The sequence below is a fragment of the Zalophus californianus genome, chromosome X (genome assembly GCF_009762305.2).
Source record: "Zalophus californianus isolate mZalCal1 chromosome X, mZalCal1.pri.v2, whole genome shotgun sequence".
Taxonomy (NCBI): domain Eukaryota; kingdom Metazoa; phylum Chordata; class Mammalia; order Carnivora; family Otariidae; genus Zalophus; species Zalophus californianus.
Genome location: NC_045612.1, coordinates 72,496,302 through 72,520,260, shown reverse-complemented (window position 1 = coordinate 72,520,260; position 23,959 = coordinate 72,496,302). Strand labels below are relative to the sequence as shown.

General features: G+C 37.8%; 1 protein-coding gene across 2 annotated transcripts in view; it reads left to right on the top strand.

Annotated features, from left to right (window-relative positions):
- The window catches only part of EDA (ectodysplasin A), a 413,327-nt gene that overhangs the window by 278,087 nt on the left and 111,281 nt on the right, over positions 1 to 23,959 (top strand). The gene's annotated exons all lie outside the window — the stretch shown is intronic.

Below are 23,959 nucleotides of genomic sequence, written 5' to 3'. Positions count from 1 at the left end.
AGCCCAGTACCTGGCAAATTGTTGGTGTTTGTAATGTAAGTTGATGATGTTGATTTCCCCTTCAGCAAGGTTATGATGTGCCATTAAAGCCCTTCTTACTGGGGCACCTGGGTGGCTCAGTCATTAAGCGTCTGCCTTTGGCTCAGGTCATGATCCCAGGGTCCCGGGATTGAGCCCCACATCGGGCTCCCTGCTCGGCAGAGAGTCTGCTTCTCCCTCTCCCACTCCCCCTGCTTGTGTTCCCTCTCTCGCTGTGTCTCTCTCTGTCAAATAAATAAAATCTTTAAAAAAATAACAAATAAAGCCCTTCTTACTGAGGATGAGACAGTTTTGAGTTAACTAGCTATGCATTTTGTGAGGCATAACAAAATGTCACGCTAGCTCCTGGGCAGGGTCTTTGAATGCTGTTTCAACATCACTCTGTCAAATGACAGAATGTACATCCTTGGCACAGGAATTTGTAGAATGCAGAGCTCTGGACTGCTGCAAAGCCATCTGGATTTAAAGACAGCATGTGTCTGGCTACATCTGCCTAAGATATATGTTGGGTGGGGGTTACAAAACAATATGAGTATTTAAAGATGAAAATCAGATTTTTAACCTGATATTTGTCAATATGAGTAAGGGCCAGTAATGGAAGCAGTTCCAGAAGGCATGAGCTACTAAAGAAATGGAGCCAGGAATTTGTCAGTAGGAGCAAGAAGAAGTAGAACTAAATGAAGTCTGAAAAGGGCTCACAACAAGGATTGTAATAAAAAAGGACAGAGAAATAAGGTAAGTGGGATGTTCTAGTCTCTAGAGGTGGTGCATTATTGAGCCCTTGAATGGACAACTGGACCAGTGGGGCCATTCTTTAGAGCAGTCACTTTACATATAATTGGTGACCAAGTTCATGCCTAGGAAATGTGGTCCATGAAGGCACCCATTATTCACAAAGTGCTTGCAGCCAGTTCCCTGAAGTCTTCAGAAGGCTATGGTGAAGCTGAGAACTGAGAATCATTGTCCCTTTCTTCTCCTAATCATCTCACCCTTCGATACATGTAGGTTTTCCTATCTTCAACTTGTCCCCTGGAGGCTACTTCTAGAACCACCAAATCTTTCATATTCCCTGGTTGCTAAAGAGGAGAGGGGAGAAGTGCTAAGAGCAATATCACCTTCTGCTGTGGGCATGGTCTGCAGTGGGAAGTCTAATAGATTCTAAAGTTTACCACTTCATCTGGCCTCCCAAGTTTTCTCTTAAAGAACGAAGCTTCTTCCTCTCTCCCAAACCACTTTATCTGGATCTCTGCTACTGATCTTCTTTACAGTGTTTATTCCATTTTGATACAAAGTATTTTTTCTCTCTGGACAAGGCAGAAGCTTCCCTTATTCATTCGTAGCACTCCTTATCTCATTTCCTCCTGGGCTGATAGTCACTAGATTTCATCACTATGTGTTGATCCCCAATTTCTAATGGAATACCAGATATTTTTCTTTTTGTTAATTTAAATTCAAGTTGGTTAACATGTACTGTGGTATTGGTCTCAGGAGAAGAATTTAGTGATTCATCACTTACATATAATACCCAGTGCTCATCCCAACAAGTTCCGTCTTTAATGCCCATCACCCATTTAGCCCATCCTCCCCCCACTGACCTCCCCTCCAGCAACCCTCAGTCTGTTCTCTATAGTTAAGAGTCTCTTATGGTTTGCTTCCCTCTCCGTTTTTATCTTATTTTATTTTTCCTTCCCTTCCCCTATGTTCATCTGTTTTGATTCATAAATTCCACATATGAGTGCAATCATATGATATTTGTCTTATTTCGCTCAGCATAATACACTCTAGTTCCATCCACCTTGTTGCAAATGGCAAGATTTCATTCTTTTTGATTTGCTGAGTAATATTTCATTGAATATATATACCATATCTTCTTTATCCATTCATCAGTCAACGGATATTTGGGCTCTTTCCATAAACTGGCTTTTGTTGATAGTGCTGCTATAAACACTGCTAAAACACAGGGTGCATGTGCCCCTTCGAATCAACACTTTTGTATCCTTTGGATAAATACCTAGTAGTACAATTGCTGTGTGGTAGGGTAGTTCTATTTTTAACTTTTTGAGGAACCGCCATACTCTTTTCCAGAGTGGCTGCACCAGTTTGCATTCCCACAAACTGTGCAAAAGGGTTCCTCTTTCTCTGCATCCTCACCAACATCTGTTGTTTCCTATGCTGTTAATTTTAGCCACTCAGAACAGGTGTGAGGTGGTATCTCATTGTGGTTTTGATTTGCATTTCCCTGATGATGAGTGATGTTGAGCATCTTTTCATGAGTCTGTTAGCTATCTGGATGTCTTCTTTGGAGAAATGTCTGTTCATGTCTTCTGCCCATTTCTTAACTGGATTTTCTTATTTTGGGGGTATTGAGTTTGATAAGCTCTTCATAGGTTTTGGATACTAGCCCCTTATCAGATATGTCATTTGCAAATATCTTCTCCCATTCCATTGGTTGCCTTTTAGTTTTATTGATTGTTTCCTTTGCTGTGCAGAAGCATTTTATCTTGATGAGGTCCCAATAGTTCATTTTTGTTTTTGTTTCTCTTGCCTCCAGAGACATGTCTAGTAAGAATTTGCTGCAGCCAAGGTCAAAGGGTTGCTGCCTGTTTTCTCCTCTAGGATTTTGGTGGTTCCCTGTCTTACATTTAGGTCTTTCATCCATTTTGAATTTATTTTTGTGTATGGGTGAAAGAAAGTGGTCCAGTTTCATTCTTCTGTGTGTTGCTGTCCGGTTTTCCCCACACCCTTTGTGGAAGAGACTGTCTTTTTTCCATTGGATATTCTTTCCTGCTTTGTTGAAGATTGGCTGACCGTATAGCTGTGGGTCCTCTGTTCTGTTCCATTGATCTATGTGTCCATTTTTGTGCCAAGACCATACTGTGTTGATGATTACAGCTTTGTAATACAGCTTGAAGTCTGGGACTGTGATGCCTCCAGCTTTGGTTTTCTTTTTCAACCTTACTTTGGCTATATGGGATCTTTTGTGGTTCCATACAAAGTTTAGGATTGTTTGTTCTAGCTCTGTGCAAAATGCTGGTGGTATTTTGATAGGGATGGCACAGAATGTGTAGATTGCTTTGGGTAGTATAGACATTTTAACAATATTTTTTCTTCCAATCCATGAGCATGGAATGTTTTTCCACTTCTTTGTGTCATCTTTGGTTTCTTTCATCAGTGCTTTATGGTTTTCAGAGTACAGATCTTTTACCACTTTGGTTAGGTTTATTCCAAGGTGTCTTATGATTTTAGATACAATGGTAAATGGGATCTCTACTCCTTGATTTCTCTTTCTGGTGCTTCATTGTTGGTGTATAGAAATGCAACAGATTTTGGTATGTTGATTTTATATCCTGACACTTTGCTGAATGCATGAACCCTTTCTATCAAAATTTTGGTGGAGTCTTTTGGGTTTTCTACATAGAGTATCATGTGTTCTGCAAAGAGTGAATGTTTGACTTCTTCCTTGCCCATTTGGATGCCTTTCGGATATTTTTCTTTAAACAGTATACTTAGGAGGAACCCAAGAGCCCTTAGAGGTAGGAGTATAGAATGTCTAGAGGTCCTGGGATTCAAATAAATTTCTAGCCTTTCACCTGGGAAGCTACAGAACCATTTTTTAGATGGGGTGGGAGATTCAATGAGTTAAAGAGTGAGGAGCCAATCCAAATATTCTTTAAATTTGAACAATTTCTATAACTCTATTCAGTGTATGCTATATATTTATTCAATGCATTCATCAAATATTTACTGAGAAAATATAGCAGCTTATTATAATTCTATAATGGAAATGCCAGAAGGATAGTGGTATTATCAGTTTTGTTCACTTTTATATCCCCATGTCCTAGAAAAGGACCTGGCCAATAGGAGACCCTCACTAGATGTTTCTTTTTGCCCTCAATGAGCTTAACTTACACTGTAGAAAAAATGGACAATAAATAAAATTGTTGGTGGTAAATGTTGTGGAAAGAAATATAATAGGGAAAAAGGGAGAGAAAGTGATGTGCGCTGGAAAGTTATCAGGGAAGGCCTCTCTAATAAGGGAACATTTGAGAAGGGATCGGAATGAAATGAAGGTATAGGCCCTGCATATATTTTGGGGAGGAGGAGAAAGAGAGAAGAAATAATAAATAAAAATGCTCTGTAGCAGAAAATTTCTTGGTATTTTCTAGAAAGATCAGTGTGGCTAGGAACAGAGTGAGCAAGAAAGAGAGGGAAGGAGATGAGATCAGTGGGCACAGTCAAATATAGACCCTTGTAGGACAAGGTAAGGACTCTGACATTTATACTGTGTAAGATGGGGACCATTTGGAGGATTTTGAACAGAGATTCAACATGATCTGGCCTCTGTTTTAACAGAATCCCTCTTTCTGCTGAATTGAAAATAGCTGTAAGCAATGTTGGTGGGAATGCAAACTGGTGTAGCCACTCTGGAAAACAGTATGGAGATTCCTTAGAAAGTTAAAAATAGAATTACCCTATGATCCAGCAATTCCACTACTGGGTATTTTCCCAAAGAATACAAGAACACTAATTTGAAAAAAATACAAGAACACTATGTTTATAGCAGCATTATTCACAACAATCAAGATACAGCAGCAGCCCAAGTGTCCATCAGTTGATGAATGGATAAAGAAAGATGTGAGAAACACACACACACACACACACACACACACACACACAGTGGAATTTTATTCAGACATAAGAAATGATGAACTTTTGCCATTTACAATGACATGGATGGAGCTAGAGAGTATAATACTAAGTGAAATAAGTCAGAGAAATAAAAATGCCATATGATTTGAAATTTAAGAAACAAAACAAATGAGCAAAGGAAAAATGAGAGAGACAAAGCAAGAAACAGACTATAGAGAACAAAGTGATGGTTAACAGAGGTGAGGTGCCTGAGGAAATGGGGATTAAGGAGAGCATTTGCTATGATAAGCACCAGGTGATGTATGGAATTACTGATCACTATATTGTATACCTGAAACTAATATAACATTGTATGTTAACTATACTGGAATTAAAATTAAAAAAATAATAAAAATTAAATGAGAAAATAGATGCAGGGAGAAAGAACAGAAGGAGGATGACCTATTAGGGGAGTATACCAATAATCCAGGGAAAAGATGAGGTTGGTTTAGAGCAGGGTGGGGACAATGTGAGTGGTGAGATAGTGATTAGAGTCTGGATAGATTTCAAAAGAATACCTGACAGGATTGTCAGATTGATTAGATAAGTAGTATGAAAGACAGAGAAGAGCCAGGGCTGACCTCACAGTTTTGGACTTAAAGTACTAGACTAGTAGAATTGCCATTTCTGAGATAAGAAAAGAACAGGGGAGGTACAGGGTAAAGTACGGAGAGAGAAAGAAGAATTTAGGTGAAAATGAAGGAGCAGGAGGTTCAGAATGGGTCTAAACTTAAGTGACTATCAACTGAATATAGACTGCTATATGCATAACACATTTTATATGAACCTAATGGTAACACATCAAAAACCTATAATAGATACACACAAAATAAAGAGAAAGGAATCCAAGCACATCACTAAATAAAGCCATCACACCACAAGGGAAGAGAGCAAGAGAAGAAAGAAAAGTAAAGAACTAAAGAAGAGGAGCACCTGGGTGGCACAGTCAGTTAAGCATCTGACTTCTATTCAGGGCATGATCTCAGGGTCCTGGGATCCAGCACTATGTCAGGCTCCCTGCTCAGTGGGGAGTCTGCTTGTCCCTCTGCCCCAACCCCCACTCCTGCACTTGCTTTTGCTCTCTCTCTCAAATAAATAAATAAAATCTTTTTAAAAATTAATTAAGTAAAAGAACTAAAAAAAACACATAAAACAAGTAACAAAGTGGTACTAAGTATATACCTATTTATAATTACTTTGAATGTAAGTGAACTAAATGCTCCATTCATAAGACATAGGTGACTGAATGGATAAAAAAGCAATGCTGCCTATAAGAGACAAATTTCAGACCTAAAGACTCATGCAAATTGAAAGTGGAGGGATGGAAAAACATTTGCCATGCAAATGAAAGCGTAAAGGAAACTGAGGTAGCAATAGTTCTATCAGACAAATCAGACTTAAAGACCAAGATTGTAACAAGAGACACAGAAGGACACTACATAGGGGCACCTGGGTGGCTCAATCATTTAAGCATCTGCCTTCAGCTCAGGTCATGATTCCAGGGTCCTGGGATCAAGCCCTACTTTGGGCTGCCTGCTCGGTGGGGAGTCTGCTTCTCCCTTAACATCTCTGTGTGCTCCCTCGCTCTCTCTCTCTCAATTAAATAAATAATTCTTAAGGAAGGAAGGGAAAGAGAGAGAGGGAGGGAGGGAGGAAGGAAGGAAGGAGGAAAGAAAAAGAAAAGAAAGAAAAGCCTTGTTAAAAAAAAGGACACTACATAATGATAAAGGGAACAAGAAAGAAAGAAAGAAAGAGAAAGAAAGAAAGAAAGAAAAGAAAGAAGAAAAGCCTTGTTAAAAAAAGAAGGACACTACATAATGATAAAGGGAACAATCCATCAAGAGGATATAACGATTGTAAATATTTATGGACCCAATATAGGACTACCTGAATGCAAAAGGTAATTATTAACAGATATAAAAAAAGAAACTGACAGTAATACAATAATAATAGAGGACTTTAACACCCACTTACAGCAATGGATAGATCATCCAAACAGAAAATCAACAAGGAAACAATGGCTTTCAATGACACACTGGACCAAATGTACCTAACAAATATATTTAGAACATCCCATCCTAAAACAGCAGAATACACATTCTTTACAAATGCACATGGAACATTCTCCAGAAGAGGTCAGATGTTAGGCCACAAAACAAGTCTCAATAAGTTTTAAAATATTGAAATCATGTTGTGCATCTTTTTTGACTACAATGGTATGAAACCAGAAATCAATCATAAGAAAAAAATCTAGAAAGAACACAAATACATGGAGGTTAAATAACATGCTTCTAAACAATGAATGATTTCCTCAACCAAGAAATCAAAAAGAAAATCAAAAAAACACATAAAGACATAGGAAAATGAAAAAAAATGATCCAAAATCGTTGGGATGCAGCAAAAGCTATTCTAAGAGGGAAGATTATAGGAATACAGGCCTACATCAAGAAGCAAGCAAAATCGCAAATAAACAACCTAACCTTTAACCTAAAGGAGCTAGAAAAATAAAAACAAATAAAGCCCAAAGTCAGTAGAAGGATGAAAATAATAAAGATTAGAGCAGAAATAAATGAAATAGAGGCTGAAGAAATAATAGAACAGATCACTGAAATTAGGAGCTCATTCTCTGAAAAGATAACATGGAACTGGAGGAGATTATGCTAAGTGAAATAAGTCAATCAGAGAAAGACAATTATCATATGGTTCCATTCATATGCGGAACATAAGGAATAGCAGGAGGAATAGAGGAGAAGGGAGGGAAAACTGAATGGGAAGAAATCAGAGAGAGAGAGACAAACCATGAGAGACTCTGGATTCTGGGAAACAAACCGCGGGTTACAGAAGGGAGGGAAATGGGGGGATGGGTAACTAGATGATGGGTATTAAGGAAGGCATGTGTTGTGATGAGCACTGGGTGTTATATGCAACTAATGAACTGTTGAACACTGCATCAAAAACTAATGGTGTACTATATGTTGGCTAAGTGAACATAATAAAAAAAAGATAAACAAAATTGATAAACCTTTAGCCAAACTCATCAAAGAAAGAGAGAGAGAGAAATGACTTAAATAAATAAAATCAGAAATGAAGGACAAATAACAACCAGTACCAGAACAATACAAACAATTACGAGAATATTATGAAAAATTATATGCCAACAAATTGAACAACCTAGAAGAAATTTCTAGGATAAATTCCTAGAAACATAGAACCTTCCAAAACTGAAACAGGAAGAGTTACAAAATTTGAATAGATTGATTACTAGCAACAAAATTGAGTTAGTAATTAAAAAAAAAAAACGCCCAACAAACAAAAGTCCAGGACCAAAGGGTTTCACAGGTAAATTCTACCAAACATTTAAAGAAGAGTTAGTACCTATCCTTCTAAAATTATTCCCAAAAAATAGAAGAGAAAGGATAGCTTCCAAATTAATTGTATGAGGCCAGCATTATCCTGATACCCAAACCAGAAAAAGGCACAACAAAAAAAGAAAACTACAGACCAATACTCTGATGAACACAGACACAAAAATCTTCAAAATATTAGCAAATTAAATAAAATAACATATCCAAAAACTCATCCATCATAATCAAGTAGGATTTATTCCAGGGATGCAAGTGTGGTTCAATATTCATAAATCAATCAATGTGATACATCACATTAACAACAGAAAAGAAAAAATCAAAATCAATGCAGAAAAAGGTTTTGATAAAGTATAATACCCATTCATGATTAAAAACTCTCAACAAAGTAGGTTTAGAGGGAACATACCTCAACATAATGAAGGCCATATATAAAAACCCACAGCTAATATCATTCTCAATGGGGAAAAACTGAGCTTTTCCTCTAAGATTAGGAAGAAGACAAGTATATCCCCTCTCACCACTTTTCTTCAACATAGTACTAGAAGTCCTAGCCACAGCAATCAGACAACAAAAAGAAATAAAAGGTATCCAAATCAGCCAAGAAGTAAAACTTTTGCTATTTGAGGATAACATGATACTATATGTAGAAAACCTGAAAGACTCCACCAAAAACTTGCCACAACTGATAAGTGAACTCAGAGAAGTTGCAGGGTACAAAATCAATGTACAGAAATCTGTTGCATTTCTATATGCTAACAATGAAATAGTAGAGAAATTAAGAAAACAATCCCATTTGTAATTGCACCAAAAATAATAAAGTACCTAGGAATAAACTTAACCAAGGAGATGAAAAACCTATACTCCAGAAACTATAAAACATTGGTGAAAAAAATTGAGGATGACCCAAATGGAAATATATTCCATGCTCATGGATTGGAAGAACAAAATTGTTAAACTGTCCATGCTGCCCAAAGTTATCTAGAGATTCAGTACAATCCCTATCAAAATACTAACAACATTTTTCACAGAACTAGAGCAAATAATCCTAAAATTTGTCTGTAACCAAAAAAGACCTCAAATAACTGAAACAGTCTTGAAAAAGAACAAAGCTGGAGATATCACAATCCTAGATTTCAAGATATACTACATAGCTGTAATAATCAAAACAGTATGGTATGGGTACAAAAATAGACACACAAGTCAGTGAAACAGAATAGAGTCCAGAAATAAACCCAAGCTTTTCTGGTCTATTATTCTACAACAAAGGAGGCAAGAATATACAGTGGGGGAAAGGCAGTGTCTTCAACAAATTGTGTTGGGAAAACTGGACCACTTTCCTACACAATACACACACAAAAAAACCCTGAAAATGGATTAAAGATCTAAATATGAGACATGAAATTATAAAATTCCTAGAAGAAAACATAGGCAATAATTTCTGCCAATGAAACATTTTCTGCTATGGAAACATTTTCTGGATATGTCTCCACTGACAAGGGAAACAAAAGCTAAATTAAAATATTAGGACTATACCAAAATTAAAAGCTTTGGCATAGTGAAGGAAACCATCAACAAAACAAAAAGGCAATGTACTGAATGAGAGTAGATATTTGTAAACAATATGTCCAATAAAGGGTTAATATCTAAAATGTATGAAGACCTTATACAACTCAACATCAAAAAATAATCCATTTTTAAATGAGCAGAGGAGCTGATTAAACATTTTTCAAAGAAGACATACAGATGGACAATACACATGTAAAGATGCTCAACATCACTAATCATCAGGGTATTGCAAATTAATACTACAGTAAAGATCATTTTATACTTGTCAGAATAGCTAAAATAAAAAACACAAAAAAATAACAAGTGTTGCCAAGGATATGGAGAAAAAGGAAATCTACACTGTTGGAGGGAATGCAAATTGGTGCAACCATTGTGGAAAATAGTATGTATATTCCTCAAAAAATTAAAACTAGAATTACAGTATGATCCAGTAATTCCACTGCTGGGTATTTACCCAAAGCAAATGAAAACCCTAATTCAAAAATATATATACACCCCTGTGTTTATTGCAGCATTACTTACAATAGCCAAATTATGGAAGCAGCCGAAGTGTCCATCAATAGGTGAACACATATACACACCCACAATGGAATATTACTCAGCCACAAAAATAATAAAATTTTGCCATTTGTAACAACATGGATGGATCTAGAGGGTATAATGCTAAGCAAAATAAGTCAGAGAAAGACATACCGTATGATTTTCGTCATGTGGAATTTAAGAAACAAAAAACTGTACAAAGGAACGAGACAAAAAAGATGCTTAAATATAGAGAACAAACAGGTGGTTGGTGGAGGGGAGGTGGTTGGGGGATGGGTGAAACAGATAAAGCGGATTAAGGGTACACTTAACTTTTTTTACATTTTATTTGAATTCCAGTTAGTTAACATACAGTGTTATATTAGTTTCAGGTGTACAATATAGTGATTCAACACTTAACATACATCACCTGGTATTCATAACAAGTTCACTCCTTAATCCCTATCACCTATTTATCATCTATCTTCTTTTTTTGAGTAATTTTTAAATTTTGTATTATTTAAATTCAGTTATTTAACATGTAGTGTATTATTAGTTTTAGAGGTAGAGTTTGTGATTCATCAGTTGCATATAACACCCAGTATCACCTGTCTTCTTTATCCATTCATCAGTCAATGGACACTTGGGCTATTTCCATAATTTGGCTATTATACACAATGCTGCTATAAATGTTGGGGTGCATATGTCCCTTTGGATTAGGATTTTTATATTCTTTGAGCAAATAGCTATTAGTGGGTTTGCTGCATCATAGCTTAGTTCTATTTTTAACTTTTTTGAGGAACCTCCATACTGTTTTCCAGAGTGGGTGCATCAGTTTGCATTCCCAGCAACAGTGCAAGAGGGTTCCCCTTTCTCCACATCCTCACCAACACCTGTTGCTTTTTGTTGATTTTAGCTATTCTGACAGCTGAGAGGTGATATCTCATTCTAGTTTTGATTTGAATTTCCCTGATGATCAGTGGTGAGGAGTGACTGTCTATTGGCCATCTGTATGTCTTCTTTGGAAAAATGTCTATTCATGTCTTCTGCCCATTTTTTAACTGGATTATTTGTTTTTTGGGTGCTGAGTTTTATAAGTTGTTTGTATATCTTGGATACTAACCCTTCATCAGATGTGTTATTTGCAAATACTTTCTCCCATTACATAGGTTGCCTTTTAGTTTTATTGATTGTTGCCTTTGCTGTGCAAGAAGCTATCTATTTTGATGCAGTCCCAATAGTTTATTTTTGCTTTTGTTACCCTTCCCTCAGGAGACATAACTAGAAAAAAGTTGCTATGGCCAATGTCAAAGAGGTTACTGCCTGTGTTCTCTACTAGGATTTCCATGGTTTCATGACTCACATTTAGGTCTTTCATCAATTTTGAGTTTATTTTTGTGTATGGTGTGAGAAAGTGGTACAGTTTCTTTCCTTTGCATGTAGCTGTCCAGTTTTCCTTACACCATTTTTGAAGAGACTTACTTTTTTCCCATTGGATATTCTTTCCTGCTTTGTTAAAGAGTAATTGACAAGAGTTGTGGGTTCCTTTCTGGATTTTCAATTCTGCTCTGTTGATCTATGTATCTATTTTTTGCCACTACCATCCTGTTTTGATCGCTACAGCTTTGTCATACAACTTGAAATCCAAAATTGTGATGCCTCCAGCTTTGCTTTACTTTTTCAAGGTTGCTTTGGCTATTCAGGGTTTTTTCATGGTTCCATACAAATTTTAGGATTGTTTGTTCTAGCTCTGTGAAAAATGCTGTTGGTACTTTGATAGGTATGGCCTTAAATATGTAGATTGCCTTGGGTACCATAGACATTTTAACAATACTTATTCTTCCAATCCATGAACATGAAATATCTTTCCATTTCTTTGTCTCATCTTCAATATCTTTTATCAGTGTTTTATATTTTTCAGAGTACAGGTCTTTCACCTCTATCGTTAGGTTTACTCCTAGGTTTCTTATAATTTTGGGTGCAATTGTAAATGGGACTGTTTTCTTAATTTCTCTTTCTGGTGCTTCATTATTGGTGTATAGAAATACAACCGATTTCTGTATGTTGATTTTTGTATCCTGTGAATTACTGAGTTTGTTGATCAATTCTAACAGTTTTTTGGTGAAGTCTTTCAGGTTTTCTATATAGAGTATTATGTCATCTGCAAATAGTGAAAGTTTTATTTCTTCCTTGCTGATTTGGATGCCTTTTATTTCTTTTTGTTGTCTGATTGCTGTAGCTAGGACTTCCAGTACTATGTTCACTAAAGGCAGTGAGAGTGGATATCCTAGTCTTTTTCCTGAGCTTAGTGAAAAGGCTTTCCAGTTTTCTCCATTAAGGATGATGCTAGCCATGGATTTTTCATATACAGTGTTTATTATGTTGAGGTATGTTCCCTGTAAAGCTACTTTGTTGAGAGTTTTTATCATGAATGGATGTGGTAACTTTGCCAAAATCTTTTCCTGCATCTATTGAAAGAATCATATGGCTCTTCTCCTTTCTTTTCTTAATGTGATGTATCAAGTTGATTGATTCATGAATATTGAACCACCTTTGCAACCCAGGAAAAAACCCCACTTGATTGTGGAGACTGGTTTTTTTAGTGTATTTTTGGATTTGGTAGCTAGTATTTACTGAGGATTTTTGTATCTATGTTCAGGCATATTGTAGTTTGTGTGTTTGTTTACTGGGGTCTTTATCTGGTTTTGGTATCAGGATAATGCTTGCTCATAGAATGATTTTGGAAGTTTTCCTTCCTTTTCTATTTTTTGGAATAGTTTAAGAGGAATAGGTATTAATTCTAATATTTGGTAGAATTTGCCTGTGAAGCCATCTGGTCCTGGACTTTTGATTCCATTTCTTTGCTGGTAATCTGTTAAAATTTTCTATTTTTTCCTGTTTCAGTTTTGGTAATTTGTATGTTTCGAGGAATTTATCCATTTCTTCCAGGTTGTCCAATTTGTTGGTGTATAGTTTTTCATAATTTTCTCTTATAATTGTTTATATTTCTGTGGTGTTGGTTATTATTTCTCCTCTCTCATTTGTGATTTTATTTATTTGGGTCCTTTTTCTTTTCTTTTTGATAACTCTGGCTAGAGATTTATCAACTATGTTGATCTTCTCAAAGAACCAGCTTCTGGTTTCATTTTATCTGTTCTATTATTTCTTAGTTTCTACATCATTTATTTCTTCTATAATCATTATTATTTCCTTCATTCTGTTGTTTTAGGTTTTATGTGTTGTTCTTTTTCTAGCTCCTTTAGGCGTAAGGTTGTTTATTTGAGCTTTTTCTTGCTCCTTAAGGTTGGCCTGTATTGGTATAAACTTCCCTCTTAGAACCACTTTTGCTGCATCACAAGTGTTTTGGACTGTAGTGTTTTCATTTTCATTTGTTTTCATGTATTTTTTACTTTCTTTTTGTGTATGTATCTTTTAATTTCTGGTTGACCCATTCATTGTTTAGTAGCAGGTTATATAACCTCCATGTATTTGTGGTCTTTCCAGATTTTTTTTTTTTGTGGTTGATTTCTAGTTTCATAGTGTTGTGGTCAGAAAAAGTACATGGTGTGGTTCCATTCGTGAATTTGTTGAGGCCTGTTTTGTGCCCTAATATGTGATCTATTCTGGAGAATGTTCCATGTGCACTTGAAAAGAATGTGTATTGTGCTGTTTTAGGATGGAATGTTCTGAATATATCTGTTAAGTCCATCTGGTCCAGAGTGTCATTCAAAGCCATTGCTTCCTTGTTGATCTTCTATTTAGATAATCTCTCCGTTCTTGTCAATAGGGTGTTAAAGTCCCCTACTATTATTATGTCATTATCAGTTCTTTATGTTTATTATTGTTTTATGTATTTGGGTACTCCCATGTTGGGTGAATAAATATTTACAATTGACATATCTTCTTATTGGATTGTCCCCTTTATTATTATATAGATCCCTTCTTTGTCTCTTGTTACAGTCTTTGTTTGAAAGTCAGTTTGTCCAATATAAGTATTGCTATTCTAGGTTTGTTTGTTTGTTTGTTTGTTTTTGACATCCATTTGCATGATATATGTTTCTATATCCCCTCACTTCCAATCTGCTGGTGTCTTTAGGTTTAAAATGAGTCTCTTGTAGGCAGCATACAGATGGGACTTGTTTTCTTTTCCATTTTGGCACCCTATGTCTTTTGATTGGAGCATTTAGTCCATTTACATTCACAGTAATTATTGATAGATATATATTGTCATTTTATCACTTGTTTTGTGGTTTGGGGAGATTTTCTCTGATCTTTTCTTGTCTTTCTCTCATGATTTGCTGATTTTATGATATATTTGAATTTCTTTGTCTTTATTATTTGCATGTTTATTAGTGGTTTTTTGATATATGGTTTCCATTAGGTTTATATATAACCTGTTCTGCATACAGCAGTGTATATTAAGTTGATGGTCATTTATGTTTGAACCCACTCTTTTCTCCTCTCATCTGCACATTTTGGGTTTATGTTATTATATTTTATATCCTTTTTTGTGTGTGAGTTCCTTGATTGATATTTACAGAAATACTCATTTTACTACTTTTCTGTTTCCTACCTTCATACTCTCACTTTTGGTCTCTTCTTTCCACTCAGAGTCCCCTTTAATATTTCTTGCAGGACTGGGTTAGTGGTCAAAAACTCTTTGTCTGGGAAACTATCTCTCCTTCTATTCTGAATGATAGCCTTGCTGGATAGAGTATTCTTGGCTGCAGATTTTTCCCATTCAAAACTTTGAATAAATCATGCTGCTCTCTTCTGACATGCAAAGTTTTTGTTGAAAAATCTGCTAGCCTTATGGTTTTTCCCTTGTAAGTTGCTTACTTCTTTTGTCTTGCTGCTTTAAAAATTTTTTTCTTTATCATTATATTTTGCAACTTTAATTATTATGTTTTGGTGTGGGTCTGCTTTTGTTGATTTTGATGAAAGTTCTCTGCCTCCGGGATCTGGATGTCTGTTTCCTTCCCCAGATTAGTGATGTTTTCATCTATTATTTCGTCAAATTTTCTGCCGCCTTTTCTCTCTCTCCTGCTTGTGGGACTCCTGTAATACATATGTTATTACATTTGATGGAGTCAACAGGGTTTTCTAAGTCTATTCTCATTTTACTTAATTCTTGTTTCTTTTTTTCAGCTTCATTGTCTCCATTACTTTGTCTTCTAGGTCATTGATTCATTCTTCTGCTTCTTCCGGCCTGTTTTTCATTGCATTAAGCATGTTTCTAATCTTGTTTATTGCACACTTCATCTCTGATTGATTCTTTTTTAACCCTTTTATCTCTGTGGTAAGTGTCTCACTAATGTCTTCAGTTCTTTTTTCAAGCCCAGTGAGTATCCTTATGATCATTGCTTTAAATTCTCCATCAGGCATGTTACTTATATTTGTTTTACTTAGATCTCTGGCCGTGGCTTTATTCTTTCATTTGGGATAAATTCCTCTGTCTTCTGATTTTTTCTACATCTCTGCCTGCTACTTTTTTTTTTTTTAGAAAAACCAGTTATGTCTCCACCTCCTAAATGTAATGTCCTTAGGAAGAAGAGGTCATGTAGTGCCTGTGGCTTGGCACTTATGGGAATGTCTCCACCATGTGCTGTGTGTTCTCTGCTGTTGTGTTCTGGTTGCTCTATCCTTCAGGCCAGTCATCTGCAGGGGCTCTCCTTGCCTGCTGTGGGCAGTGTTTGGTCCCTCACCTGAATGTGGTGAGTTTTAATTAGATATGCTCTGGTCTGCTTCTGAAATGAGACCTGTCACCACCTTCCCCAGAATTGGGGCCCTGAAAAACTCTCTGGTTGGGATATATGGTATGGGCTGGGGTCTGTGCTGGTCTTCTGGGGGAGGGGCCTGCCACATGGGGACAGAGGTAAATGTGACTGAGATGGACCTTTCCACCATAGCATGGGGGGGGGAGGGGGCTTAATGTAAGCAAGTTGGGCAGCCAGTGTCTACACTGTGCTGCTTCCCATAGGTGGTTCTGTGTTTATACTAAGGGGTAGAGGAGGGAAATGGTGCTGGCCAGCTCCTTTGTATTTGGAGTGGTGTCTCCATGAATGCTGCCTCTCACTGTACTGCTCTGAGAAGAGAAAATAATCTCCCCACTGTGTCCTAGGCACTCTTCAGATCACTCTTTCAATGCTGTATGCACCTGGGTTGTCTGTCTGCCTTCCTCCAAGAGCACTGCAGTGCCCTCCAGGCACTATCCCAGTATAGCCTGCTCACCTTTAAAACTCCAGGCTTTAAGCCCCACTGGTTGCAAGAACTCACAAAATTCAACCTCTCTTGTTTTCCAAGCCAGTGGCTTTAGGGAAACATTCTCTTTGTTCATTCCCCTGTATGCTCCTCTCTCTCTCACCCTTCTCCACAATCCTGGCTCCCTCCCCTCTGCTGCAGCCAGGATCTGTTTCTCCCTTAAACCACGTCTCTACACTTCCTACATTTTTTGATGTGGCTTCTTCTTTCACTTTAGTTGTGGAGTTTGTTCTGTCAGTCTTCAGGTTGATTTCTGGGGTATTTCTGATGGTTTGGTAATTATCTTGTTGTATTAATATGACAGGGTGAGCCTAGGGTCCTCCTCCTTCAGTGCCATCTTCCTGTCTCCAAGAGTATACTTATCTTGATGAACACTGACAAATGTATAGAATTGTTGAAACATTATATTGTACACCTTATACTATTATAATTCTATATATTAATTATACTTGAATAAAAAAAAGGAATTCAGAAGATGGAGTATTAAGAGGACCCTAGTCTTGCCTCATCCCTTGAACACAGCTAGATAAATATCAAATTATCCTTAATACCCAAGAAATCACTCTGAGGACCTACAGAACAAACTGCACAACTAGAGGGAGAGAGGAGGCCACATCATTGACGGTAGGAGGTGCAGAGAGACATGGTTTGAAGGAGAAACAGATCGCAGGTGGTGTAGAGGGGAGGGAGCCCTAGTCTCAGAGAGAGGCTCATGATAGAAAGAGAAATACACAGGAGATCACAAAAGGAAAACACTTCCCCAAAGTCATTGGGAAAACAAGAGGGGCTGATTTTCATGAGTTTTTACAACCACCTGGGCTCAAAGACAGGAGTTTTAGAAGGTCGCAGTGTGGCTCATATGGAACCCTGAGGGCACTGCAGTGCTCCTGTGGAGGAGAGCAGATAGCCTGGGAGCAAAGGGCACAATCTGAGGATCCTCTGGGACATAGTGGGAGGCAGTTTCCCCATATTGGAGTGCATCTGGGAGAGGTGGCATTGGCTCTCCAGGGACAAAAAAGCTGGCAGGCACCATTTCCCTCCCCTGTCTCGCAGCATAGGTACAAAGACACCTGAGGGCAGCTAACCTGGACAATGGCTCTTTGCTGCACTTTACTCCAAACTCCATGCCTCTGCACTTTGGTGTGACTGCCCTTCTGGGATAAACCTGCATCAGTCCCAGGTCAGCAAGACCATCCAGTGCAGGTACCTGCCATGTCAGGTCCCTACAGTTTGGAGTTTTAAAACTCAGACTACCTGCCTAGGATAGAGCCCAAGGTATACTGTGCTGCTGGGCAGGCAGACAACCTGGACACAGTTAGGGTGAAGGCAGCGATCTGAGGGATGACTGAGACACAGGAGGGGAGATTCTTTGCTCTTCTGGGAGGGCTTCCCGGACAGCAGAGGGTGCAAACACTCCCTCTCTGGAGACTAGGGAGCTGGTTGGCCCCAGTTCTCTCCCCCGCCATTCAGCATAAACTAACTTCAGCAAGCAGCACAATGCTAACACTCGTGGGCTAAACTGCTTACACCAAGCCTTGCTTCCCTGCACTCTGCTGGTGCTGCTTTTCTGGAACAAGTGTGCCTGAGAACCTGCACAGTAGGCCTCTCCCCCAGAACACCAGCACAGCTACCCCCATGCACATGCCTCGTCTACTGACCACAGAGTTCTTCAAAGCTTCAGCTCTAGTGGAAATAGCATCAGGTCTCTTTTAACAAGCAGACCAGAGCACACCTAGTTAAAACTTGCCACACCAAACACTTCCCACTGAAGGCAAGGAGAAACACTGCAGAGGACTTACCTGAGGGGAAGTATAGCCAAAACACAGCAGCAGAGTGCACACTGCATACACCACAGACACATTCTGAAGCACCAGGCCCTATGCAGTATATGACTTCTTCTTTATAAAGCCATTATTCTCAGGAGCAGGAAACATAACAGGATTTCCTAACACACACAAGAAGATAGAACTAGACCAAATGCCAAGATGGAGGAATTCATCCCAAAAGAAAGAACCAGAAAAGGTCATGGCCAGGGATCCAATTGAAACAGATATAAGTAATATGCCTGATCCAGAATTTAAAGGAACAATCATAAGGATACTAACTGGGCTTGAGGAAAGCATAGAAGACAGCAGGGTGTCTCTTACTGCAGAGATAAAAGATCTAAAAACTAGTCAGGCCAAAATGAAAAATGTATTAACTGAGATTCAAAACCCACTGGATATAATGACCACAAGGATGGAAGAATCAGAGGAATGAATAAGTGATACAGAAGGTAAAATGGGGTGCCTAGATGGCTCAGTCAGTTAAGCATTCGACTCTTGCCTTCAGCTCAGGTCATGACCACAGGGTCATGAGATTGAGGCCTATGATGGACTCCACACTGGGTGTGGAGCCTGCTTAAGATTTTTCTCTCTTCCTCTCTGTCTGCCCCGTCTCTCTCTCTCCCTCTCTTTCTCTAATAAATAAATAAAATCCTTAAAAAGGAAGGTAAAATTATGAAAATGATGAAGCTTAAAAGAAGAGGGAAAGAAAAATATTAGATCACAAAGGTAGATTTTGTGAACTCAGCGAATCCATAAAGCATAATAACATTTGTATCTTTGGAGTCCTAGAAGAAGAGAGAAAAGGGGACAGAAGATTTATTTGAGGAAATTATAGCTGAAAACTTTACTAATCTGGGGAAGGAAACAGATATCCAAAACCAGAAGGCACAGAGAACTCCCATCAAAATCAACAAAAGCAGGCCAACACTAAGACATGTTAGTTAAATTTGCAAAATATAGAGATAAAGAAAAATCCTAAAAGCAGCAAGACAAAAGAAGTCCCTAACTTATAAGGTAAAACAAATGAGGTTAGCAGCAAATCTTTAGACAGAAACCTGGCAGGCCAGAGGAGAGTGGCATGATATATTCAATGTGCAGAATAGGAAAAATCTGTACCCAAGAATATTCTACCCAGCAAGGCCATCATTCAGAATAAAAGGACAGATAAAGAATTTCCAAGGCAAACAGGGGTGTCTGGGTGGCTCAGTTGGTTAAGTGGCTGCTTTTGCCTCAGGTCATGATCTCGGGTCCTGGGATTGAGCCCCATGTCAGGCTCTCTGCTCAGCAGGGGGTCTGCTTCTCCCTCTCTCTCTGCCCCCCTGACTCAACTCACTCTCTCTCAAATAAATAAAATCTTAAGAAAAATTTCCAAGACAAACAAAAAGTAAAGGAGTTCATGACCACTAAGCCAGCCCTTCAAGAAATTCTAAAAGGGACTCTTTGAGTGGGAAAGAAAGAACAAACACAACAAAGACTAGAAAGGAACAGAGAAAATGTCCAGAAACAATGACAAAACATGTAATAACATGGCATTAAATTCATATCTATCAGTAATCACTGAGAACGTAAAAGGACTAAATGCTTCAATCAAAAGACATAGGGTATCAAAATGGATTAAAAAAAAAAACAAGGCCCATCTATATGCTGCCTACAAGAAACTCATTTTAGACCTAAAGAGACATATGCAGATTGAAAGTGAAGAGATGGAGAAAGATTTACCATGCTAATGGACATCAAAAGAAAGCCAGACTAGCAATACTTATATCAGACAATATTTTACACCAAAAAGGGGTGCCTCAATCAGTTGAGCATGCAACTCTTCATCTCAGTGTTGTGAGCTTGACCCCCAAGTTGTGTGTAGAGATTACTTAAAAATAAAATCTTAAAAAAATAAAATAAACCAAAGACTGTAACAATAGATGAAGAAGGGCAATATATCATAATAAAGGAGTCTATCCAACAAGAAGATCTAACAATTATAAATATTTATACCCCCAACTTGGGAGCACCCAAATATATAAAATAATAACAAACTCATGAATCATAATACATAATAATAGAGGACTTTAACACCCCACATACAGCAATGAACAGATCATCTAAGCAGAAAATCAACAAGGAAAAAATGGCTTTGAATGGCACATTGGACCAGATGGACTTAACAGATATATACAGAACATTCCATCCTAAAGCAGCAGAATACACATTCTTTTCAAGTGCACATGGGACATTCTCCAGAATAGATCAGATACTAGGTCACAAATCAGGCCTCAACAAGTACAAAAAGATTGAGATCATACCATACATATTTTCAGACCACAACACTATGACACTTGAAGTCAATCACAAGAAAAAAAATTTGGAAAGACCACAAATACATGGAGACCAAAGAACATCCTACTAAAAATGACTGTGTCAACCAATAAATTAAAGAAGAAATAAAAATACATGGAAACAAATGAAAATGAAAACATGATGGTCCAAAACTTTTGGGTTGCAGCAAAAGCCTTCATAAGAGGGAAGTATATAAGAATACAGGCCTACCTCAAGAAGCAAGAAATATCTCAAATACACAACCTAAACTTACACCGAATAGAGCTAGAAAAAGAATAAAAAATGAAGCCTAAAGCCAGCAAAAGAAGGGAAATAATAAAGATTAGAGCAGAAATAATTGATATGGAAACAAACAAACAAACAAACAAAAAAAACAATAGAACAGATGAAACCAGGAGCTGGTTTATTGGAAAAAAAAAAATAAAGTTGATAAAGCACTAGCCAGACTTATCAAAAGGAAAAGAGAAAGATCACAAATAAATAAGATCACGAGTGAGAGAGGAGAAATCATAACCAATACAACAGAAATACAAACAATTCTAAAAAACTATTATAAAAAATTATATGCCAACAAACTGGGCAAGCTGGAAGATAATAGATAAATTCCTAGAAACACATAAACTACCAAAAGTGAAACAGGAAGAAATAGAAAAGTTGAATAGACTGATAATGAGCAAAGAAATTGAATCAGTAATCAGAAAACTGCCAAGAAACAGAAGTCCAGAGCCAGATGGCTTCACAGGGAATTTGACCAAACATTTTTTTATTATGTTAATCACCATACATTACATCATTATATTTTGATGTAGTGTTCCATGATTCATTGTGTATAACACCCAGTGCTCCATTCAATACGTGCCCTCTTTAACACCCATCACCAGGCTAACCCATTCCTCCACCCCCCTCCCCTCTAGAACCCTCAGTTTGTTTCTCAGAGTCCATAGTCTCTCATGGTTCGTCTCCCCCTCTGATTTCCCCTGCTTCATTTTTCCCCTACTGCTATCTTCTTTTTTTTTTAACGTATAATGTATAATTCTTTCAGAGGTACAGGTCTGTGATTCAACAGTCTTACACATTCACAGCGCTCACCAAAGCACACACCCTGCCCAGTGTCTATCACCCAGCCACCCCATCCCTCCCAGCCCCACCACTCCAGCAACCCTCTGTTTCCTTAGATTAAGAATTCCTCCTATCAGTGAGATCATATGATACATGTCTTTCTCTAATTGACTTATTTCGCTCAGCATAATACCTTCCATTTCCATCCACGTTGTTGCAAATGGCAAGATTTCATCCCTTTTAATGGCTGCATAATATTCCATTGTATATATATACCACCTCTTCTTTATCCATTCATCTGTCAATGGACATCTTGGCTCTTTCCATAGATTGGCTGTTGTGGACAATGCTGCTATAAACATTGGGCTGCACGTACCCCTTTTGTAGCTTAGGGGTAAATACCCAAGAGTGCAATTGCTGGGTCATAGGGTACCTCTATTTTCAACTTTTTGAGGAACCTCCATACTGTTTTCCAGAGTGGCTGCACCAGCTTGCATTCCCACCAACAGTGTAGGAGGATTCCCCTTTCTCCGTGTCCCTGCCAACATCTGTCATTTCCTGACTTGTTAATTTTAGCCATTCTGACTGGTGTGAGGTATCTCATTAAGGTTTTGATTTGGATTTCCCTGATGCCGAGTGATGTGGAGCACTTTTTCATGTGCCTGTTGGCCATTTGGATGTCTTCTTTGGAAAAATGTCTGTTCATGTCTTCTGCCCATTTCTTGATTGGATCATTCGTTCTTTGGGTGTCGAGTTTGATAAGTTCTTTATAGATTTTGGATACTAGCCCATTATCTGATATGTCATTTGCAAATATCTTCTCCCATTCTGTCGGTTGTCTTTTGGTTTTGTAGACTGTTTCTTTTGCTATGCAAAAGCTTTTTATCTTGATGAAGTCCCAATAGTTCATTTTTGCCCTTGCTTCCCTTGACTTTGGCGATGTGTCTAGGAAGAAGTTACTGCAGCTGAGGTCAAAGAGGTTGCTGCTTGTGTTCTCCTTTAGGATGTTGATGGACTCCAGTCTCACATTTAGGACTTTTCAACCATTTTGAGTCTATTTTTGTGTGTGGTGTAAGGAAATGGTCCAGTTTCATTCTTCTGCATGTGGCTGTCCAATTTTCCCAACACCATTTGTTGAAGAGACTGTATTTTTTCCATTGGACATTCTTTCCTGCTTTGTCGATTAGTTGACCATAGAGTTGAGGGTCCATTTCTGGGCTCTCTATTCTCTTCCATTGATCTATGTGTCTGTTTTTGTGCCAGTACCATACTGCCTTGATGATGACAGCTTTGTAATAGAGGTTGAAGTCTGGAATTGTGATGCTGCCAGCTTTGCTTTTCTTTTTCAACATTCCTCTGGCTATTCGGGGTCTTTTCTGGTTCTATACAAATTTTAGGATTATTTGTTCCATTACCTTGAAAAAGGTTGATTGTATTTTGATAAGGATTGCATTAAATGTGTAGATTGCTCTAGGTAGCATTGACATCTTCACAATATTTGTTCTTCCAATCCATGAGCATAGAACGTTTTTCCATTTCTTTGTGTCTTCCTCAATTTCTTTCATGACTATTTTATAATTTTCTGAGTACAGATTCTTTGCCTCCTTGGTTAGATATATTCCTAGGTACCTTATGGTTTCGGGTGCAATTGTAAATGGGATCGACTCCTTAATTTCTCTTTCTTCTGTCTTGTTGTTGGTATATAGAAATGCCACTGATTTCTGTGCATTGATTTTATATCCTGCCACTTGACTGAATTCCTGTATGAGTTCTAGCAGTTTTGGGGTGGAGTCTTTTGGGTTTTCCACATAAAGTATCCTATCATCTGCAAAGAATGAGAGTTTGACTTCTTCCTTGCCGATTCGGATGCCTTTTATTTCTTTTTGTTGTCAGATTGCTGTGGCTAGGACTTCTAATACTATGTTGAATAGCGGTGGTGATGGTGGACATCCCTGCCATGTTCCTGACCTTAGGGAGAAAGCTCTCAGTTTTTCCCCATTGAGAATGATATTCGCTATGGGTTTTTCATAGATGGCTTTTATGATATTGAGGTATGTACCCTCTATCCCTATACTCTGAAGACTTTTGATCAAGAAAGTATGCTGTACTTTGTCAAATGCTATTTCTGCATCTATTCAGAGGATCATATGGTATTTGTTCTCTCTCTTATTAATGTATTGTATCACATTGATTGATTTGCGCATGTTGAACCAACCTTGCAGCCCAGGGATAAATCCCACTTGGTTGTGGTGAATAATCCTTTTAATGTACTGTTGGATCCTATTGGCTAGTGTCTTGGTG